The sequence below is a fragment of the Chiloscyllium punctatum genome, chromosome 12 (genome assembly GCF_047496795.1).
Source record: "Chiloscyllium punctatum isolate Juve2018m chromosome 12, sChiPun1.3, whole genome shotgun sequence".
NCBI classification, from domain to species: domain Eukaryota; kingdom Metazoa; phylum Chordata; class Chondrichthyes; order Orectolobiformes; family Hemiscylliidae; genus Chiloscyllium; species Chiloscyllium punctatum.
The window spans coordinates 30,262,322-30,269,752 of record NC_092750.1 but is presented as its reverse complement, the minus strand read 5'-3'; positions in this window follow the sequence as shown (position 1 = coordinate 30,269,752).

Genomic DNA, 7,431 nt, shown 5'->3' with positions numbered 1-7,431 from the left:
TTCATTTAGTATCTCCCCCATTTTCTGTGGCTCCACACAAAGACCGCCTTGCTGATCTTTGAGGGGCCCTATTCTCTCCCTAGTTACCCTTTTGTCCTTAATATATTTGTAAAACCCCTTTGGATTCTCCTTAATTCGATTTGTCAAAGCTATCTCATGTCCTCGTTTTGCCCTCCTGATTTCCCTCTTAAGTATACTCCTACTTTCTTTAGACTCTTCTAAGGATTCACTCGATCTATCCTGTCTGTACCTGACATATGCTTCCTTTTTTTTAACCAAACCCTCAATTTCTTAATTCATCCAGCATTCCCTATAGCTGCCAACCTTCCCTTTCACCCTGACAGGAATATACTTTCTGTGGATTCTTGTTATCTCATTTCGGAAGGCTTCCCATTTTCTGGCCATCCCTTTACCTGCGAACATCTGCCCCCAATCAGCTTTTGAAAGTTCTTGCCTAATACAGTCAAAATTGGCCTTTCTCCAATTTAGAACTTCAATTTTGAAGAAGGGAGCTAGAGCTTTCCATTATTGGAGTGAAAAAGGATGAGAGGTGACTTTACAGAGGTGCAGAAGATGAGAGGCATAGGTAGAGTGGATAGCCAGAGACCTTTTCCCAGGGTGGAAATGGCTGTTACAAGGAGCGTCATTTTAAGGTGATTGATGGAAGGTTTAGGGGAGATGTCAGAGGTAGGCTCTTTATACAGAGTGGTGGGTGTGAGGAATGCACTGCCAGCAGTGGTGGTAGAGTCAGATACAATAGTGACATTTAAGCAACTCTTGGATAGGCGGGTTGAAGATAGTACAATGAAGGGTATGTAGGTTAGTCAGATCTTAGAGTAGGATAAAAGGCTGGCATAACATCGAGGGCTGAAGGCACAGCACAGTACAAGTCCTATGTATACGCATGGATGTAGATTATGCAGCAAAGACAATATTTTATACAAGGCTCTTTGCCACAAATGTTCTGGCAGATAATCAGGTGAATGATTTGAGTTTAAAAGAAGCTCATGTCACCTTTGTACTTTTTAGATATCTAATAATTATAATGTCAGGGAACATGGAAGTTATCTACTCAGCTGCCATTGCTGCTACCCTCCTACAGCCCAACAGGACAAACTGTCCGAAGCTGATGTTTTTCTTTTTGTTCCTGTCCTTTCTCCTGCAACTTTCTTCTGACTGCATCTTGACAATCGCATTGATCTTATTATGAGAAAACTGTTAACCAATTAATGTCCTTTCCTTGGCTGAAATTTCTGAAATTATTTGCAACTTTAGTATTATGTTTGGATCTGAAATGAGTTTCAGGCTACAAAAGCATAATCAATAAATGCCCACTTATATCTGGATAACATTGTTCACCTTTGCTGTCATGCCTTATCTGCTGCTGAAACCCTCATCTGTGCCTACATGTCCTTATTTCAAAACTTTGCCCATACCTTGACTCACTCCAAAACTTATTTACCTATTGCCCATTTGCTTACAAACCTTTACTTACTCTCTTTTGGCAATCCCTCAATTTTAAAATCTTTTAATTCTTATTTTCAAAACCCCACAGAAGGCTTACACATCTACAGTTTTGATTGTTCCACTTTTGGCAGCTGTGTTTTCAGTTTCCTTGAGTCTAAACTCTAGATTTCACTTCCTGAATCCACCTGTCTATCTCATCAAAGCATTTTTCATTCATGGGATATAGATATCAATGGCTAGGCCAGTAGTTATTGTACAACCCGAAAAAGCCTTGAGATGGTGGTGACCTACCTTTATTTAAAATTTTAGTCGTAGGCCTACCATCAGTTGTGTGAGTAACTTCAGACATTGTGCTTTGGTGAGTACACTAGTTAATGCAAGTTATTTCAGTGCAGGCAGTTTTATTTGGAAAATGTAATGTTTTTGGTACAGGACAGTATGTGCTATCGTTAATATCTAACTAAAAGTAGTTAACATACATAAAAGAAGCAGACCACTAATTTTGAGGGTTAATAACTTGAGATTTTAATTTTTATTTTCTCTCTTCCCCACAGATGGCCTGCTGAGTAGTATTTCTAACATTTTGTTTTATTAATAAAGTAGCTATTGCTACACTACCTGAAATCTTACCAATTCATCCTCCAGTGTAACAAATATCAGTAAAATGTTTATCATGTTCTGAAAAGAGAAAGACATGTTGTTGATCATCCAGAAGAAACAGCATCCTAATTCTTAATAGGATGTTGAGTCATTAATGCTGAGTGGCATTTGGCAACAATGCAAGGCAGGTTTGATAGACCAGGTGATTCTTACTCAATGTGTTCTGAGGTTTGTATGATGAGAGGAGAAAATGTCCACAGTGGAAGAACTAGAAATCCATCCTGACCTCTGCAGCTGTCATGAATGGAAATGTATTCCATAATTACTTTAACTCATTATCCTGTCTTGCTTCAATAGATTGTTAACTATCTATAGTCTTGCCATGGTACTCTGTGATTCTAGTCATGTCAACAGTTATGTTGAATTGTTTTATTACAGCCAGCTATGTAAACTGTTATTTCTGTGCATTTACCAATCCTACGCCAAAATTTGGATACTTTTGGCATTTCCAGAATGTTTAAGATTTTTACATTTAAATCTTTGGAGTAAAAAGAAGCTTGTGTTAACAGATGTTTGGCCTTTCTGTTCTGTGCACTGTTTATCGACAATCTATCGCTCTCCCGATTTCCCCCCTCTTCCCCTGACCCATTGTTTTCTCTAGTCTTTCCATGGCTTGGTTTCACTGATGCATAAAGATTGTTTGTGGACTTTGGTGTAAAACCAGTTGACTGCATTCATTCTTGTCTGTCTTTTTGTTTAAGAAAATACAGCAAAGGGAGAAAAATATTGATCATAATTTCTATTCATGAATAGGTTGGGCAATGTTGTGATAATAATGTATCCTATTTATTTTTCTTAAATACAATTTTAACCTCATAATCTGTTATTAATTCAAGTTGTCTAAGCCGGTATGTTATTGTTTGCTACTAGAGGAACTTTTGCCCCACTGGGAATTTAAAGGGCTGTGATTTTGACTGCAAGCCAGCAGAAGATATTTAACATTGACATATTCCTGTAAAGTTGTCCATTATCGTCTACACACATTTGAAGTTTGCAGATCCGATTGAATATGAATGCTTAAAAAAACACACTTGCCTGGAAAAGATTGGCGATAGCACGTAAACAATGTCATTAACACGTGAGGAGTAAAATTGCAGACTTGAGAAAGGAGCTGCCACAAAGTACCTCTTTAACCACTGTTACTCTTTTACTGCTGCCACTTCAAATTATTCATGCAGCTTTACACCCCTGTGCTTTCTATGCATGATCATAACTCTGTTTTTACACAAATAAAAGCTGCAACATCCAATTGCAATGTTACAGCATGAAGATCTTGAGGCCTTTCATTAAGCAAAATGTTCCTAATACAACCTAACTACGTGATGCTGCTTGCCTTTTTTGACAAAAAAGATTTGGTGCTTTTTTTACTTATGCCTGGAGCAGAACCATGCTACTGAACACAGTAGTGCATAGTTGGTTTTCTACCCTGAACCTCTTGCTGCTGACACATTGAGCCAGGAACAAAGTTTCATAAAATTGTCAAATTCCAACCTGAACATCTCAGACCTAGTTTAAGATTCAAAACATTGATATTTATGGTTGTAGAGAGCAAGCAGGAGAGTGGAATTCATCTAGGTAGCCATAGGGAAGAAACATTGACTTTGATTTTAGGAGCCATTAACCTGTCTTTGTGCTTCACCACGCTACATAAGTTGAGTTGAGAATGAAGATGTTGAGAACATTTATTGGGGATTAGTAATATAAAATGTTTCTTGAACTGACTACTGGTGATTTAAAGTTTCAAATAGATTAGTTATGTAAACTTTAAATTATTTTTGTTTTTAATAACTAGAATGAACTGCTTTGTAATATTAAGCATTTGAGGATGAATAGATTAAATAACTTTCTTTTTTGGAAGTGCCCAGTATCTTGTAAATTTCTTAATATGGATAGTTAGAAATTAATTTTCATTTTGTAAGACTTTGAGTTAGTTTTCTATATATAGAAAATGTAAAAATGTTTCAATAAAGTTGCTAACTCGTGTTTGAACAACAATGTTTTACTATTTGGTTGCTGTATGCCAAATGATAACCTGCTAATATGGTGTATTGAGGCCAGCAGTTTCTTGGATAATACACCATTTTGAAAAATAAATCCACACTTCAGAGTGTGTTGATTATGAAATTATCTCTTTAAGGCTGAATTAGATACATTTGAGAGAGGGCAGCCGATTTGTTCACCATCAGGATTGAGAGGTATGCAAATCAGTATAGAGAAATGGTGGGTATACTGAGTTAAGTCATGCAGCATGTTTTAATTCCAATGATATTACACTCGCCAAACGAAATAAAAGCGCTCAGCTCAGATTTCTATTAGCATTTTTAATGTATTTGTATATTTGTTTTGCAACAGTTTCTGAAACTGGAATAAAATATCAAATTTATGTTATTTTCAGAGCATCAGTTGAATTTATAGTTTGGAAAGGGAAGTGTTCAGGATTTGAAGTTTTCATATTTATTTATAACGTGCTGTAAAGCAGGTTTTAGATTACTTAGTGTGGAAACAGGCCCTTCGGCCCAACCCTCCGAAGAGCAACCCGCCCAGACCCATTCCCCTACGTTTACCCCTTCACCGAACACTACGGGCAATTTATCATGGCCAGTTCACCTAACCTGCACATTTTTGGACTGTGGGAGGAAACCGGAGGAAGCCCACACCACACTGGGAAAATGTGCAAACTCCACACAGTTGCCTGAGGTGGGAATTGAACCTGGGTCTCTGGTGCTGTGAGGCAGCAGTGCTAACCGCTGTGCCGCCCATAAATGGTATGCATAAGACTTCCTTATTATGTCTAAATCTTATGACAAATTTTCAAAAGATTTTAAATTCACTTTCTCTTCCCTTCTATTGTTTCTCTATTTCAGCTCATCCAAAACTGTTGCCCATATCCTGACATGCACCAAATCCTGACTATTCATCACCCTTGTGACTCATTGACATCCAATAATTTCCAATCCAGCATATGTCAACCTTGAAAGCTTGCACACTTGTTTTTGAAATTTTCTTTTTGACTTATCCCTTCCTGTCTCCATTTAACCTCCCCTAATATGCTCTTGCAATTTTGGCCTCTTGTGCACCCCCTATTTTCATTGCTCCACTATCGTTGACCGTGTTAGCTGAATCTTGTACTGTGAAATTTCCACACTCAGCTTCTCTGCTTTGCAGTGTCTCATTTATGGTGTTCCTTAAAACATCTCTCTTTACCCAGGAATTTGGTCACCAGTCCTAATGTCTCCATTGTAGCTCAGTGTCTTAGGATGTTTCATTTTATTAAAGGCAGATTTATAAATGCAAGCTTTTGCATATTGTTTAACTGAGGTATGTTTACAAGTTAATGTGTTTTGAATTAGATGTGTTTTAGTTTTTTTGATTAAAATGCACGATTATTTCCATTGAAATCTTGAAGTTTGATTGATAGAAATGTTCCCTTATGAGTGAGCTACTCTGCTTTGTGTTTTAGGGTGTTGGTTTACATTATGTTGGTGCGGAAATGTAGCAAGATTAACTACAGCTGCTGATATATGTTTGAAAGCTTAAATGTTGCTGAGTATATGATTACCAGATAAGTGAAATCCTACTTCTCTGTTGAGAATTTATTTGATTAGAAAACATCGAAAATCTGCTTTGCATCAATCTGTATCCCTTGCGTTGCATTTTGCAGTGAGAATATATGGCTTCCTTAAAAGCTCAAAGAAGAATAAGTAAGTAATTATCAGCTGATGAAAATGTTAAAGTTTTTTAAAAGAAATAAATTAACCATGACATTTGTCTTCATATTTCTGAGGATGTGCTTGAAAGTTTTAGTTCTGGAAATATTTATGTAGATCGATTTTTCCCTATTATAATAATTTTGGTGAAGAGTTAGCCAGTGTATTTTAGAAAGCAAATATATTCTTGCTTGTTTTTGGTAATCTGCCTGAATGAACAAAATAAGAATTTGGAAACTTTAAACAGGAAATCAGCATTTTATCTCCCACTTTTTAAGTGGTTTGGAGAAATGGTGAGATGCTGTAATGATAACATCTTTGATTTGACCGTAGACTGAGGTGGTGATGCTGTTAAGTTTGTATTTTTTCTGGCGGGCATCTCACATTTATGTATCCTATTTTGGATCTGCATCTTTGGTAGCTATCCAAAGATTTGGCATTTTGGCTTCAGTCCAGAATTCTCTGAAGTGTGAAGAAACCTAAAAATAACCATATTATAACTTGTATTTGAGTCCTAACTATAGAAAAAGGATCCGTGAGTGCATTCAGGCCAACAAGTAAGGTGTCCTACATTATTAATTTTTTAAAAGATGTGCTTTGTTGCTAGAGTACATGAAATTCATAATGCTGCCAATCTCCATGTTACATGACCAAATAATACAATGATTTTATTCTTTATATCTAATCTTAGCTATTAAAGTGGGTATTCACACTGTTAACAGTAGTGAACTGCATAAGTAGAATTCTAATTTTTTTTTGGCCTTTGTGTCTTCGACTCCAGATTTCTTTTTGCACAATATGGAAAATAATGACTACTTAGATGTTAAACCCTCTTTAGAATTTTAGTAAATCCTAACATTTTGCAACTTAAGTTATAACTGATCCATTTCCTGTACATTGGTTTATGAAATAAATTTGATTTTATATTTCCTCACTTCAAAGTGTGACATATACTAAGAATGTGAAATCTCATTGACACGCTTGTTCAGTAATTATAGTAAACCGATAAACTAATGTGTTTTTTTGTAATTGTGATATTGTGGTTAATAATATTGTATTTCATTATCTTTGATCATAATTTAGGCATCACTTGTCAAATTTCTTTGTAATACTCAATGGAAAAAAAATACTTAGCAGTTCTTATTGTGTAAACTGTTAAAATTGCGGTGGCTTAATTGACAGATGTCTGATTGTAGTTACGGTAGCTGCACTGTTACAAACAAAACCATAGTAGATATTTTGGAAATACTGCTGCATGGTTTATCCTGTAACTGACGTAGCTGGAGTCAGTAAAGTGGGCATGCATCAGCATGCTCTCTGAAGCAAGCAATGCCTTGGTTACCTTGGATTTGTTTTCCTGTGCGACTGATCTTTATCACCAAAGCAGTATAAAGGCAAGTGAAATAATTTTCTACATAAAATAAAATGTAATGGTTTGTCCATTCGATTTTCTTTCTTCATCTCGAGTTCCTGTAAAATGCTAATCTGGGGAAGGCCCTGTGCCAGTTCCTTGCAAAGGTTCACGTTTTTGTATCGCTGCCAGTATATTCCTAATATGTATCCATTTGGTTGCTGCTTGTACCAAGTACTCGCTCCC